This window comes from Rissa tridactyla, chromosome 4, assembly GCF_028500815.1.
Source record: "Rissa tridactyla isolate bRisTri1 chromosome 4, bRisTri1.patW.cur.20221130, whole genome shotgun sequence".
NCBI classification, from domain to species: domain Eukaryota; kingdom Metazoa; phylum Chordata; class Aves; order Charadriiformes; family Laridae; genus Rissa; species Rissa tridactyla.
Genome location: NC_071469.1, coordinates 58,833,940 through 58,849,401, shown reverse-complemented (window position 1 = coordinate 58,849,401; position 15,462 = coordinate 58,833,940). Strand labels below are relative to the sequence as shown.

Below are 15,462 nucleotides of genomic sequence, written 5' to 3'. Positions count from 1 at the left end.
TATACGTCCCTTTTGTGTTGTCTGGTTTTTCTTCAGCACTTACACAGTAGCATCTGGATGTTCTCAAAGAGCTTTGGGTTTGCTCATGATGGACTTGAGGCCTGTAGGGTTGACTTATATTCTTCTTCCATCTCTGGTAAATTTGAGGGTTTGTTTTCAGCTATGCTGTTTTCAAGTCCTGCACAGAGTTTCAGTCGCAGGTTTAACCATAGAATGGTTTGTGTTGGAAGGGACCTTAATGATCATCTCGTTCCAACCCCCTGCCCTGGGCAGGGACACCTCCCACCAGACCAGGTTGCTCAAAGCCCCATCCAGCCTGGCCTTGAACACTTCCAGGGATGGGGCAGCCACGACTTCCCTGGGCAACCTGTGCCAGTGTCTCACAACCTTCCCAGTAAAGATTTTCTTCCTAATAGCTAATGTAAACCTCCTCTCTTTCAGTCTAAAACCATTGCTCCTCATCCTATCGCTACAATCCCTGATAAAGAGTCCCTCCCCATCTTTCCTGTAGGCCCCCTTTAGGGACTGGAAGGCTGCTATAAGGTCTCCCCGGAGCCTTCTCTTCTCCAGGCTGAACAAACCCAACACTCTCAGCCTGTCCTCACAGCAGAGGTGCTCCAGCCCACAGATCTTCTTCACAGCCCTCCTCTGGACCCACTCCAACAGGTCCATGTCCTTCTTATGTTGGGGAGCCCTGAGCTGGATGCAGGACTCCAGGTGGGGTCTCACCAGAGGGGAGCAGAGGGGCAGAAACACCTCCCTCGACCTGCTGTCCACGCTTCTTGTGATGCAGGCCAGGATGCTGTTGGTTTGTTAAGCTCTAATGTCTCTCCCAAAATCAATAGATCTGCTGCTCCTTAGTACCAGGTTTTCTAAGCCCCATAGAGAAGCTCCATTTCCAGCCTTAGAAATCTATGTCACTTTTTAGAAAAAGGCTAAGGCAACTTTTCAAAAGTACCTTGGGTCTAACAACAGTCCTCAGTGTAAGCAGCAGCTTCTAATGACTGTCAGCTGGACGTGCTGATCTGTATACATCAAATCTTGGAATGTTCCCTACTACATGGTCTTATATCAACATTACCCGATTTTCATTATTTTCCCAATCTTTCCTCCATGTCTTTTTTAAAAAACTCATTGCTATAAAACAACTTCAGCAATTCAGTCATTCTTTAACAGCCTATCGTTCATTCCAGCTCCTCTCTCATATTGTTTTCTCTTTGGTATTTTCTTTTGACTGTATTAGCAAAGCTATTTTAGTCATTGAGAGGTTTTGTTTATTGTCATTGAGAGGCTGAAGCTAAAAAGAAAAACTTGAATTCTCATGCAATGAAAGGCTTTGCTGCTTGTGCAGTGAATGCATCTCCACTGATGTTCTGTCTTGCCCTTTTCACTTGCTGCTTTTACACTTTTATTCTGTGGAAAAATATGTCTTTTTTTTTCTCCCCTCACTTGATAAAGCTTCTATTGCAATTCTTCTCCACTTCCAGTACATGATCTTTTATAACACTCAGATCCAAAGGCTGTCTCCCTTACAAAGCCGCAATTATCACTTCTCGGTCTGTCTTAATTCCTCCGTATGTGCTTTCTAAATGAAGCAATAAGCGCTTGACGAGAAACGACCTCAGGAGTGTGTACTTAAGTGCTCTGCTGAACAAAGTCCTATATAATGTGGCTGGAGAGGATGTACCATTATCTGTAGATCTACTATGTGCCATGAGAATTTGCCTAAGTATGGGCAATATACTCTAATCCTTTACAACAATAGCTAAATGCATATATGTTCTGTCTCTAATTAATAACTACTGACCATTTTCGTGCCAAGCTACACTGATGTTGCGCTTTAACTACAAAAACCCCTAACCTCTAAATTGCCTCAAAAGAGTTAAAATAACATTTCCCCACAGTAAAACAATTTTAACAAACAGATCTTCAATTTAGGTTTCAAAGTGCAAACAGATTTATTAAGATTTTACCTTATAAAATCTTACTTTCTAAAGTAACTTGTCTTATAAAACATCTCCAAATACCTACAAAGCCAAATCCCCACAAACCTCTGATTAGTAGGGCAGATCAGATAAGAATTCCACCCTTTTGAGGAATCACAAGGGAAACAGGATCCTAATGTCATCTTTACCGCCATGTAACACTAGGACAAAGTTTCCTAAAACCTTGAAAAGTGTGATTTAAATTGCAGCTCATTATACAGGTCAGAGTCCTAGAGAGACCCAGAAGTAAAGTGTCCATCCGCAACAGAGGTGGGCAGAAGGCTCAGTTGGTGACCATCCATCAGTGGTCCCCAGACAGCTTTTTACCCACAAGACCTGGTCAGACACCAGCTCGGTGTCTAAGGCACCACTGTGAAAAGCCTGGCTCCGTCTTCCTGACAACCTCCTCGCAGGTTTTGGAAGGCTGCTGTTCGGAGAACCCTGAGCTTTCTCTTCTCCAGGCTTCTGCAGCACCGACGCTGCAGAGAAGCGCACTCTGCTTTCTGCCAGGTGGGAGCTTCTCAAGGCTGCCGGCAGCCCCACAGTCCCAGAGTAGAGGCAATGTCTTTATCTACAAGGGCCAAAACTGTAAATGATACAAGATGCGACCATTGGAAAAGACCCCTGATGGGAGTTAAATGCCTTCTCAGCAGCACGCCCATCACTGACATATATACATTAATACTCTAACTATGATTATTCAGACGAATTCTTATTTTTGAAGTCAGCTCTAAGGAATTCATATTTAAATTTATCCACCAATCTAGATTTTTTCTTTGTAATTTATGAATCAGAGCAGACACACGTATGAACTGCAGAGCCACAGCAATATTTACTATACCTAGCTGAGCAATGACAGCTCTATGATTTAGAAGAAGAGAAACAGCAGCAAGTCCCCAATTAATTAAATTTACAATGTCTATGTCAGTCAGCATCCTTTCCCATTCCAGTTCTTCACGTGTGACAGCGTAAAACAGATCGCAAGGAAGAAAAAGTATTCTCGGCACGTAAGAGTTATGAATTTCAGTGGGCTCCCAGTCAAGCCCTCGTTTAGCTTTTTTCCTACAGTAAAAATCTTCTTAGTCTGGATGCCAGTTGTGTGGGGTGGCACAAGGAGGAAGCCCTACACTGAATGTCCAGACAACACGCAACCTCTCACCTCATGGAAGCTACCGTGCCACCGACCCGAGGAGGTGGGGACAACAGCAGCAGCACTTCTAACCCAGAAATTACGAGTGTTGACTCTGGTGGGATTATTTTTGGCAGGGAGATAAATCAGGATTTATGACTCGCTTGACCAGAATTTGACAATTTATTTCAATGGACCTTCAGCACGTCACAGTCTTTACCCTCCACAAGTGAGGGAAATGCTCTTATCCCCAAAGCCCAGAGAGTTACACTAAGATGAGATGCCTAATCCCAGGGAGATAGCGAGGAGTTAGCTATTTTAGTTTTAGCAGACTTTAAGGATCTTGGCCTTGTGTTTATGTTATAACTTCAGAAATAGATAAAGACTGAAAGCTCAAGTTCTCAAGCCCAGTCTTAGCACAGGAACTGAATCATCATTCTCTGATTCATCCCCACTTACCTGTGGTTTCAGAGTCCACAGTGGCCTAAAGGTGAGGAACGCAAGACACGAAACTGGAAGAAAGAAAATTCAAAAATGACTCTGTACATCTAAAGTATTAAAACGCCAAGTCACTTCTAAGACGTTAGTGCTCATGTCCCGTAAAACATTGTTTTTTCATATTTTGCCCAGAGAATACACACAATGGAGTTGCCCAGAGAAAATACAGAACTGAGCTGAGAACTTGCATCTTACTGTTTTGGACCAACTTGAATTTTCCTGACAAGCTGCAGGATAGATCAGGGAATGGAGGCAGAGCAAGGATGATGGCTGTGTCAGCACAAAACGCACTAAAACGTTCCAGTCACAACATTTACTGTGTTCCCCTGATCTTTAGGGTACATTATGAAAAAGACCCAGGGAAAGGCTTTTAGCAACACAGGCTATTTTCTTTCATTCTCACTTTGGCTTTTTCCCCTCCATCTTTTTAAAAAGAAAAAAAAAATCGTGTTTTGCGAGGTACAGTGATATGTTTTTTTTCTTGCTAGAGCTGTCAGCCCTGCCTACAATGACCTGACTTGTGTCAGTAGGGAAAACCAATCCCGAGAATAAATCAATTTAACAGAAGAACATTTGTTACACAAGGAGAAATGGTCTAATTGAAAAGAATGTCGGTAAACAGCTCATTACTGAGATCTCAGAACCCAGAAAGGGAAGGTGTGGAAACACAACACATCCAGTGAAGTCACACTTCGCAAAGACCCTGAACAAGTATTTATTTAAAATAGGATTAGACTGCCTTCTACTTTCTTTCATTCTCTATTGATGATGAAGATGAAATGCACTTTTTGGCACTCTAGACGGCACCAATTAAACTTGATTTCTTGCCTGAGCTCCTTACAACTCCACTTGTCTCTCACTTCTAAGACTGTTTCGTTTTGAGGTTTAAATTTCTGCTTTGTTTAGAGAGAATGTGTTGCTCCCACTCAAACAACTTGACTTACAACTCATGAAAATACACACACAATTCCCAAGCCCTGCCAAATAGTTAATTTGTCCAACATTTGTATTTTATCCTTATGAAAACTTAGGATAATTCTTCTATCTTTTTATCCTATAAGCTTATGAAGGATGAATTGTCTCTTATTACTTGATTATACAGTACTTGACATAATAGTCTCTTGATTGTAATTGCATAGGCCATGCATATTGCATTACCTGCCTAGCTTTACCAAATATCATGTTTTCTTATTCTTAGCTTTGGATGTGAAATCTAAAATTTCCAATTCATAGGCCAGTCGTTGGGCTACAATACCTCACTGCACAGCTACGCATACCTCATAAGTTGGATGACATTCAAATAGTCCCCTTCATTTCTCTAAGATCAAGAGCAAATATGGTGGACTTTCAGCCTTCTGAGGCCAAGTCTATTGTTTCAGTCTTAATTGTTTAAGTTACACGGCAGTTAATCAGCTACACGCATGTCCACTTCTCTCGCAAACCCACCTCAGCTGGAATGATTTCTTTCAACTTGCATGTGGCTGCCTACATGTCATTCTTATGCCCTCAAGAAAATCCTCCTGCCTCTAGAGAGTCTTTGTGGAAACCTCTCCAGCCCCCATGTTCCCAACCATAGTCCTTCCAGTCCCCTGGGCTTAGCAGAAGAAGATGAAAGCCAGAGCTCCTCAGAGCCAGGGGACCTGGTATCGACTTTTGACTGCCCTCCAGTATTTGCAGAAAGTCATTACCATGAGCCATCCCTTTCTCTTGACAGTCCTTTCTCCTTACAAGGCCCTCCAACTGAAGCAGAGTAAATGTCTCACCACACAGTATTCAGAAATTACCACAGAGCGCCTGGGCTCCACCTCATGTTTCTACAGGCACTGACATCGCATATATTGCATTTCTTAATGCTTTTCAGTTTATATTACACTCACTTGCAAGCCAAAGCTATTTATCAATCCACACAAAAGATCTACTCAAAAAAGGTACCACCCTTGCCACCAACTACCTTGAAACTCTGCACTGTCTTCCATTAGTGCCATCCAGGCTAGCTAGACATTGACGCTTATGGATCTTTTCTTATTCTCCTGCTGAGTGGATAGTGCCTCACACAACTGCTGAAAGAAAGAACTCTTCCTGGAGGGAAAAAAAAAAAAAAAAGGAGGGCTTCAGAGAGGCGGGACTGCTCGGGGAGTTCATTGGGCTGGTACGGCGATTAACACAGCAACAAGGAAGCACCCATCATCTGAGAAAGACTTTCCAGAGGCACACACTTCACTGCAGAACACGCTCACACTCTTCAGCAGGTGGCTAACTAGCAAGAGTCTAGAAGAAGCCTCATGGACGTAACATTGCTGACAGATGGCAACAAGCAAAGTCTCTTTTTCAGTAGCTCTTTCAGAGGCTGGTGACAGTTAGTCAGATTTTGAGGACATTTACACCAGTACAATTCTAGGATGATTCCTTTAAGGCTCTCGGACGCTATGCAGCTGCTGTAGCATTAGTTGTACTCCACACAGCAATGCTTCCTCATTACATCAGTGATAAAGGTACCATGGGCAGGTTTTGACATTTTGGGGTAGGGATAATGCAAGGGGACTGCACAGTTGTGATTACTGAAGAAAAAAGGAAAAAAAAAAAAAAGGAAAAAAAAAGAAAAAGAAAAGGTAAAAAATAAGGCAGGAGCACAAGAGCGAGAGGCATGTTTACATTTCGTGTCTCGGGGTATACAATCCTAGCCCAGGATTGTACAGCAACAACAGAATGAAGTGAGACACATCAGAGAACAAGGGAGAAAACAGCAGCCAAGCCTGGGGACCTCCCAGACCCTCAGGATCCAGGCTACGGTTAGATTTACCGTTATTGTTGCTGAGCCTGCTGCCTGTTGTCCAGGCAATAGAGCCTGGAAATCAAGAGAGGATCGTTTCTGAATTTTCCCACAGGCTCACGGGGCAGACCTGAGGAAATCATTGTGTCTCCTGGTGTCGTAGCCCCACATCTGCAGAGCAGGCACCAGGGCAGCAGCTCCTCAGAAATGTAGAACACAGAGGAAAAAAACATACACCATAACTTGACTTACCTCTCAAAACTTTCCCTAATTAACGGTGGTGTCAGAGTCAGGCTTCTCCCTCACTGTGCTGGCTGAATTAATCAATTTTTCTCCGCTCCAGCCCTATGCGTGTCAGGCAGGAGTTACCCACTGCATGCAAATGTTAGCATTTCGACATTCATCAGCATTTTCTCTCCTCTCTGGGTACTAGGGAAAGTTTTCATGCCACAGTTTATTTACAGTACACTCAATTCAGGCCTCTAGCCATCCTAGGGACATCCCACACACCAAATCTTATAAACGCTTTAGGGCTCATTTTAAATCGCCTGATGATACAGACTGTGCTATCTGCCTGTGGAACGTCACATTTAATTACCTTACACATCTGAATCACATTAGAATTATTCAGGAATTTAGACAAATTAGAATACAAACTGCAGATAAACTACCCATCTTGATCCTTGTCAGCATAACCCCTCCAGCAGCCAGAGTAACCCGCTCTGCATTCTATTTAACAAATGGATTTCCATTTGACTGCTGTATCATATTGTTCACCTAGAAAAAATAGCAGAGATTTTTGCTGGGCCACTCATTTATCTTTGCCTGTATACCCACATCCTGATTAGGAGGAAGGCATTTTCAACCATAAAGCTTGCAAACTTACACGTATTACTCCTGATACTTAAATTATGACAATTTCCTTACCTTTAAAAACTTTCTATTAATAATTTAGAGGAGTTTCAGCCCCACAGCAAGAGCATTTGATCTGAAACCCGAGAAGCAAATTGGCTGCATTATAAAAGCTAGATGTACATTTCTTACCCCAGCCACAGAAGAGACATGAAATGCAGACCGCTAACACACAAATAAAAGCCTAATTTAACGACAGAAAATAATCAGTATAGAAAACTGTACAACAGCATTACAATGAGGAACAAATGTGTCGGTTAAGCAGTGTAATTCCTTAAAAGATGAGGAACTCGTTCCCCTGAAACGCTCTCCTTGCAGAAGACACTCCTGCCTGAGACGGTTGCCAGCTGCAGAGTGGCTCCTGTGCAGCCCACAGCAGAGATTTCATTATGTCAGGCTGACATCTGATGCGTTCAGCCTCCTGGAATATGGGATCTACTGATTATTTCCCTCTTCATAACAAAGGTGCGAGGCAACCTATTAGCTCTACTTCTTTTATCTATTGCACCAAAGTGTCCAAAACACTTCTGAAAACAGTGCTACAATAAAAAAGTGCATAGCAGTTTGCTTTCCTTACCCAAATACTAGGTTTCTACTGTTTCCCAGCATCTCTGCAAAGGGACGGTTTTGTAAGAGGCTTAGATGGGCCAAAGCCGGCGGTTAACCTCCTAGTTAAAGGTGCTGTATGTAAATCATAGAATCATAGAATCATTTAGGTTGGAAAAGACCCTTGGGATCATCGAGTCCAACCATCAACTCCACTCTACAAAGTTCTCCCCTACACCATATCCCTTAACACCACATCTAAACGACTCTTAAACACATTCAGGGATGGTGACTCCACCACCTCCCTGGGCAGCCTATTCCAGTGTCTGACCACTCTTTCTGTGAAGAATTTTTTCCTAATATCCAGCCTAAACCTACCCTGCTGCAGTTTGAACCCATTCCCTCTTATTCTATCACTAATTACCTGTGAGAAGAGACCAGCGCCAACCTCTCTACACTGCATGCCTACACTTTGGGACCTGTAGACTACATGACTAGTCATTGGAGACAACCAATGCTAGCAAGAGTTCTCTCTGCAATTATACATGGACATGTGCCGAATGTTTAGTGCAGGGCCTGCACATCCTTTGAAAACATCTGCTACCAAATCCTCCAAAACCCTGTAAGGGCAATTTCCAAAGTACAGCTTGAGAAATCCTATACAAATAACAACAGAGAGTCTTTCAATTATAAACACCTTCCATCAGCCCAGGCAGCCATGAGGGTATTTCAGCCGCCTGAGGATGCAGGGGGGTGACAAGCACTCAAAGGTGTCAGCCTTTCTGGAGCAAAAATCATGTCCACCGCACCTTCCAGCCTCCTCCGGTTCCTCTTTCCCTTCGCAGGGCTTTGCACGATGGTGAGGAGCTGTGAAAGAGACGTCAGTTCCAGGGGTGACACATTGCTCAGACAGAGCTGGGTGTCTGCTGTTAAGAGGACACCGCTCTGGCACACAGCCTTTGAGCACAAGGGACCTGAAATGAAATCCCACAGTTGGGGGTCTCCTAGAAAGTTACAGAGAGAAGTGGTAAGTGCATTGTGCATTTCTCACCCTGATGTCTTCTCCTGTGAAGTGGTCCTCTGCAAACAAGACTTCAGGACCTCCTGTTCCATAACCAATCTAATAAAAAGAACATATGCTTTCTACCTTTACAGTGTGTTGCATGGAGAAAGCAAAAGAGGTTCAAGCCTATCATCTTTGTCTTAGATGCATCAATAGGTCAATGAGGTTATAAAGAAAAAACAAGTTTTATCATCTCACTGATGCATATGTCATAAAACTAGAAACTATGTACTTAACAACTTCCCAGCTACAGCTACTAACACCGTGCTTTACCATGTTCTCTACAGGCCAGGCAAAACCGATGGCTGAAAGTCTTCCGGCATCAGGTTTCTTTGTGGTTGTGCCCATGATGGGAAGAGTGCATTAAAGGCATTAAACGACGCAGTAGTCCTTGTCCCAAGGAGCCATTAAGGATCAACAAGCAGAGAAATAATAGAAGCAGAGGGAAAAAAATAGCAAGAAAACACGGGGCGATTTAAAACAATGCTTGAGACATGTGGCAGAAGTTATATTTAAAAGCAGAAAGAAGAGGTTCGTGTAGGAGCTTGTGAGGGTTAGTCCTGAGCAGTGACATTGCGTGGAATTGACGTTATTGGAATTCCTGTTGAGTCTGCTATGTCTGCCAGTGACTTCAGCATGGATGGGACTGTGCCCCACGTGAACGTAAAAATAAATCACCCAGATAATGTAGTAACACTTCAAATGTACTTAATAGTCATGAATTTTTCTCACAGAGATTTAGAGTAGTACTTGCTCAAAAGGGAATGATTGCAGAATTTGAAATGTAAGCATTCAGAGAGCAAATTAATGTCTAATTATGAATGCTAAAAATAAAAACAGAGCTATTAATTTCAGGAGCAAATGATGAGCCCTTATGTTATGAAGAAAAATAACATCCCTCTAGAAAATATTTGAAGAGTCCATTGATATTTTTGCCATAATTTACTCAGATTACTGCCAAAATTTTCCTCTGACAAGTTCTCTTACAAACTATTTTGTATTCACTCGTACGTTGCCACCTTCCAAGAAGATCTCAGGCTGAGGAATAATTAATGCAAAACTAATGGGAATTTATTAAACTAGAAGAATTTTGTGGAAAGTTAAGTACAGATAGGCTTCCTAACTTGAATAAAAATTCTACCGTCAGATCTCAGTGCAGATTGTGAAGAATATGATTTCTCTCAAAGGTCTCCCTTGACAGACACCTAAGTAAAAGGCAGTTTAAAACACATTGAAAAGGTCAATATCCTCATTTTTTTTTTTAGGACTGCAATCCCCGAGGAAATGTTTCAGCATCCTTTAAAATATATGGAAAATGGGAGGGTAGAGAAAAGGGGGAGGGAAGGAAGTCATCTCAGGGCTACCTGTTATTTGTTCCTGTGGCAACAGAACGTGAACAGAAAAGCAATCTCTCCAGTGCCACAACCCAGACCCACCAAACAGTCACACTGGAGCAGGAATTAAGAGTTTTCATCCAGTGGAACACCATTTCCAAAGGCCACTTCGCATGTCAAGTATTTGTATCAGCACATACAAATTTGGACACAGGATTTTTATATAAAAGACACATAAATATTGGCCAGAATGCAAGCATTTAAGCCAAGGATTCTGTCCAGGTCCTGGATACATTGAGATGCATTTTCCGTTATTCCAGTGGCATTTAGTTCATTTGCACCAAAGAGAGAATGCAACTTAATATAAGCAATTGGAAAAGTAAGAGGAGAAATTACCGATTCCCCCAGAGAAACCTTGTCAGACTTCTCACCTGCAAACCTCCCTCTCTGAAAGGCATTCAAGATGCAGCAAATAGCAAAAATCCCTAAAGGTGCATAATTAATGTTGTAGTTCAGCTAGTATGTCGAAAAACAAGGAAAACATTCCATATACATCATTAATAAAAAGATTATTAAAAATTGCACTAGTAGAGATTAGAGGTCCAAATGTAAATTATATCAGACTGCGGAATCCCAAAAGCATTGTCTTTATTTTAATAATGATACGGTGTCTCTACTGCCTTCTCGTTTGCAGATGACACCAAACTAGGTGGGAGTGTTGATCTGCTTGAGGGTAGGAAGGCTCTACAGAGGGACCTGGACAGGCTGGATCAATGGGCCAAGGCCAATTGTATGAGGTTTAATAAGGCCAAGTGCCGGGTCCTGCATTTCGGTCACAACAACCCCAAGCAATGCTACAGGCTTGGGGAAGAGCGGCTGGAAAGCTGCCCAGCTGAAAAGGACCTGGGGGTGCTGGTGGACGGCCAGCTTAACATGAGCCATCAGTGTGACCAGGTGGCCAAGAAGGCCAGCAGCATTCTGGCTTGTATCAGGAACAGCGTGGCCAGCAGGAGCAGGGAAGTGATCGTGCCTCTGTACTCGGCACTGGTGAGGCCTCACCTCGAGTACTGTGTTCAGTTCTGGGCCCCTCTGTACAAGAGGGACACTGAAGTGCTGGAGCATGTCCAGAGGAGAGCTACCAGGCTGGTGAGGGGTCTGGAGACCAGGTCATATGAGGAGAGGCTGAGGGAGCTGGGCATGTTTAGCTTGGAGAAGAGGAGGCTGAGGGGAGACCTCATTGCCCTCCACAACTACCTGAAAGGAGGTTGTAGAGAGGTGGGTGTTGGCCTCTTCTCCCAGGTGAATAATGACAGGACCAGAAGAAATGGTCTGAAGTTGCAGCAGGGGAGGTTTACATTGGATATTAGGAAGAATGACTTTACTGAAAGAGTGGTCAGGCACTGGAACAGCCTGCCCAGGGAGGTGGTCGAGTCACCATCCCTAGAGGTATTTAAGAAACGTCTAGATTTGGCACTTCAGGGCATGCTCTAGTGGCAGAGATTGTAGGGTTTGGGGTTTTTTTTGTGTGTGTGTATGGTCGGACTGGATGATCTCAAAGGTCCTTTCCAACCATGAAGATTCTATGATTCTATGATTCTCTGTAACGCTCTCAAAATGCCAATTACCCAAGGAAATACGCAGCTCCTCGGGTGAATTTTGAAATTCACCTGCCATTGAAGCCATTGAAGCAGCCGTGACCAGACTGCTATAGCAGTGCCAGAGCTTACTAACTGAAAACTAAACTGCTGCAGGGTTGTCCTGCAAGCACAGCCACAGACCCAGGGCAAATTTATGCTGTTTTTTTTTATAGATAGGTGCAGTTTGGGCCAAAGAAAAGCTCAGGCAATGCAGCCTGAGTAAGCCACACCAGCCGAGAGATGGATTTATATGTCTAAGCATGTTGAGTGTGGTTCATTTTCTTGGTGTTATTATTTTACAATTTTCCATCTGCTTTACTGGTCATATTTAAATGAGTATATTGAGAAAAAATATCAGATATTAGTTCATTAACTGTGTCCCAAAGAGTGGATAAATATCCACTACATAATGGATAAATTTGCAATTTACTTCTGTACCTGGCTTTCTTCTTGTGGAGGTAGAACTTGTAAGTTAGTGGCTGCTTTGCAAAATGGCTCCAGATGAAAGGTGGGCAATCACAGCTGGATGGGGCTTTGAGCGGCCTGGTCTAGTGGGAGGTGTCCCTGCCCATGGCAGAGGGGTTGGAACTGGATGATCTTTAAGGTCCCTTCCAACCCAAACCATTCTATGATTCTATGATTTATTAGCGAGAGGCTGTCACCATTCTGCCGCAGCTCCACAGCTCTAGCAGGGTGACAGTATGAGCTCGTCTGTCTGAAAAGGAGCATTGGAGTCAGCCCTAGCTGTAGAAGCTTGAGACTTTGACAAGCAGAGAGGCTCTGCCGGAGCTGCCAGGTTCTCCAGCCATCCTGATCCTGGAGGCAGTGCTTGGTTTTCCCAGCTCCACTGACTTTGGCTTGCACAGCCCCAGCCCGCTCAGCTTCCCCGAACAGCCACCCTCCAGGCCCAGGGCACAACAGGTCCTTCATCACCGGACACCGCTGCTAAATGTCTTCCCAGAACTAGATCCTCTGGATTGTTTTATTCGTGTATTTGTCCTCACTTTCTCAACCAGGCTTCTTCCTTTCCCTGATACAGCCGTGCCGTTAACACTTCCGCAAATAGCGCTAAGTTCTTCACATCTCCTTCTCAGGTTCTGTGATCCATTCTTCTCTCCTCTAATCTTGCCTTTCTCGTCTTATCTTCTCTCATGCTTTTTTTTTGCCTAACATTGCCGCTCATCCTCCAAACACATTCTCCCTTTTCCTTCTAATCTCCTCCTATTCTACAAGGCTTCATAGATTGTGCTGCTTATGGCGCGCTGCCGCTCTTCCCTCTTATTCCTGTCGGTGTGCGTCTCTGAAGGCAGTCATGCACATGCTCAAGGTAAGCACTACATAAAAGCACTGCAGAATTGAGTCTTGGACTAGAGGATTTTAGGGGCTTGGTATTAGTCTTTGGTTTATCATCTGTGATATATATACAAATGGCACCTGATAGGAAAAAAAAAAAAGAGGAATTTCTGTATATATTTCAACGCATCCTATGGACAGCGTGCAATGACTTAGATATCTTTTTACATTAGGGTGTGACTCACCTGAGTGCTCACCAACAGCCATTTAGTCTCTGAGACATTAAAAATTAGGAAAGAAGAGTGAAGAGAGTGAAGTGAAGAAAGAAGAAGTGAAGAGAGCTTGCAATTAGTACCAGTGAACTGAAGAGATGTTACTTCCTTTGTACTAGTAGAAGGAGCCCCGTGTCTTTTTCCCTCACCAGTATTACAATCTCCTAGGATATTTATTTTTTCTTTTTTTTTGTAAATCTCTCATGTTTGATGTTCGAGAAAAGTAAAGATCTGTAGATGAGTTTTTGGATATGACTGTGATTTCACTTCACTGCTTTTGCCCAGATTCAGAGGCCACGTATCTGGTCAAAATATCATCTGTTTTAGGTTGGAACAACAACAACAAAAAATTACTCCATGTCATGTCTACAGTTCACAGATTGCATGTTTCATATTAACAGCATAATAAGCATTTTCATTTTGGTACTAAAAGCAGCCCTTGAGTTGAAATGATTACTGCATTTCAAGTAATTGTTTGTATTAAAACAAATAGCAAAGATGTGCCAATGAACCATCCAGACAGGCTGGGGCTAATGGATTTTATCTTTACTTATAAGAAATTCTATTTGGAAACAAGAAGAGCTTGCCTTAGCAAGGATAAACGAAGCAAGGAAAATCAAGGAATCAAAATAACTCATTTGCCTCATAAGGTATGATATTCTTTACCTAATATTCAACTTAAATCATTTCCTCTGCGCCGTGAGATGGAAGGGTTCTGGAATTTACTTATATCACTTAATGGGAAGGTAACAAAGGAGGTGATTATGCAGTAAAACATGAAAAACAACATAGTTCACGGGTGAAGATACATCTAAATGATGTTCTGAGGCAATTCTTTGCTGCTGGCTTGTTAGAGAGTGGTAACAACCTGAACACAAGAAAATTGCTTTCTCAAGGTAACCAGATCTGTACCAGGGATGGTACACTTATGCACAAGTCGTTACAGAAATTGCTTTTCTAAGGACACACTTCAAACAATTTGTTAGTATAAATCTTACTCAGAACTGGAAACATTCCAGGAGTTTAGTGGCCCTGCTGATAAAATTGGAGACAAATGGATCTAGCTGAAGCTGCCTGGATGATGACTTCAGGCATTTTCAACCTTGGTGAACTTCAACCTCCTCTAAAGGGTTCCTGCAAGAGTTTTTAGGTTGATTTTAAGTGGCATTTATCAAAAATGGTGAAAATGCAGTGAGAATTACATTTGGATGAAGCGTCATCATTTTTGTGCAGAAACCTCGGTGCTTTCTGGAAGGCTTTTTAATAAGCTCGTGTAGAAGGACATCCAGGGACTGGGAAAGGGAGGTGAATAAGATCATTGGGAGCCTTACTCCCATTTGGAGACCCACCATTCCCTTTATAGACTAGGCTGTTGTGTCACAACTCGGAGTTGTTCCACACACGTGGCAGAATTCATCAAGCTCTGGGTAGGGGCCAGCTTGTCTTACTACCACTGGAGATCAAGTGCTTCTAAAATTGCTTTCTTATCCCTTCATAAATTAATTTCCTGCATTTCCACACTTTGAAGTGTGAAAACATCAGACACACGACCACTCTGCACAGAGAGGTGAGTCATCAAGAGATAGGTGAGAAGTTTATCAAAGAAAGGTGGCAGTGCTAAAGACTCTTTGAAACTCCTGAGGCTACATTTACGCTAGCAAGTAGTAAAGCCCAAGAAGAGTAAATCTGTAGAGTTTGTCTCACTTCTGAAAACGCAGCATCTAACTTACTTACATCCATTTTGAGGGTAGGGGATACTCTGAACTATCTCCAGTCTAGTCCCACCAGCTGGGACATGTTAAATATGGATTTGGAGCACCTTCTCATTTAGGTTCATTTGAAAGAAGTCCAGTTTGTGCACTGTGCGAACCAAAGCATTGTAAGTGGCAATAACTGGGAGATTTTTTTTTGTTATTTTTTCCCAAAAAGCACACTCCTGACAAACTAAAACACTGATGTAAGTACCTTGTAGGAGAGGCTCTAATAAAAAGGGTCTGCAAGACAGTAAAGCAGTAATCAAAGG

General features: G+C 42.8%; 1 protein-coding gene across 1 annotated transcript in view; it reads right to left on the bottom strand.

Moving 5' to 3' along the window:
• Positions 1–8,691: 8,691 nt before the first annotated feature.
• The window catches only part of WDR25 (WD repeat domain 25), a 73,702-nt gene continuing 66,931 nt past the window's right edge, over positions 8,692–15,462 (bottom strand). The window contains exon 9 of the transcript XR_008465875.1: positions 8,692–8,707. The gene's annotated coding sequence lies outside the window, so the exon portion shown is untranslated. The remainder of the gene's footprint in view (positions 8,708–15,462) is intronic.